The sequence below is a fragment of the Cyprinodon variegatus genome, unplaced genomic scaffold (assembly GCF_000732505.1).
Source record: "Cyprinodon variegatus isolate N-32 unplaced genomic scaffold, C_variegatus-1.0 Scaffold888, whole genome shotgun sequence".
In the NCBI taxonomy this organism is placed as follows: domain Eukaryota; kingdom Metazoa; phylum Chordata; class Actinopteri; order Cyprinodontiformes; family Cyprinodontidae; genus Cyprinodon; species Cyprinodon variegatus.
The window spans coordinates 78,522-79,278 of NW_015151341.1; positions in this window are offsets into that span (position 1 = coordinate 78,522).

The window sequence follows — 757 nt, forward strand, 5'->3', positions numbered from 1 at the left end:
CAGCCTGAACAAAAAGCTCTCACAATGTTTAAGTTTATATTTTCTACTACAGCTCTTTTCTTGAAATGTGGATGTTCTTGTTAAAAGAATTACAAGTCATTGTTGTAACTAATAGATGTTTTTACCACATAAAGCAGCAAGTGGACCATCAGTCAGAGTGAGGAAGTGGTGAGTCTCAGGAAGTAGAAGCTACATGTGTGTTCAGGAGGCAGTCAGACAGTTCTGAGGGTGAGAGCAACAGACGCACGATGGCTCAACTCAGATGGATTCAAGGGTTTTTATTAATGATCCTGCAGCTCACAGGTAGGAAAACTGAAAACCTTCGTATAGAGCTATAAATGATAGATCTGCTTTATTCAGTGTCTGTGCACAGATTAAATATTTCTGGCTCTGTTTTATCTTCTAACAGTCACTACATGGGTCTTCAGTGCTTCAGGAAGCAGAGCATCAGTCATTTATCAGAATGACATCACTAAAGCAGACAGACTGATTCTATCAGCTGGTTATAAAGAAGGAGCAGATTTTACCAGGTTGGATAAATTCATGATGTTCCAGGCTTTCTGCTGGACAGGTAAGGTAACCCAATATAACAGTGAAGTTTATTTTGCTCCTTTGTTAAAAAATAAAAGAAGAGAGAGACGGGTAGTTTGTTAGCCTATATTGGATGAGCCTGGATGCAAAAGTTATTAGCTGCTGTAAGATATCACTCCACCGATTCCTTAGTAGATCCAATGATCTCTATATATTTACTGGATTG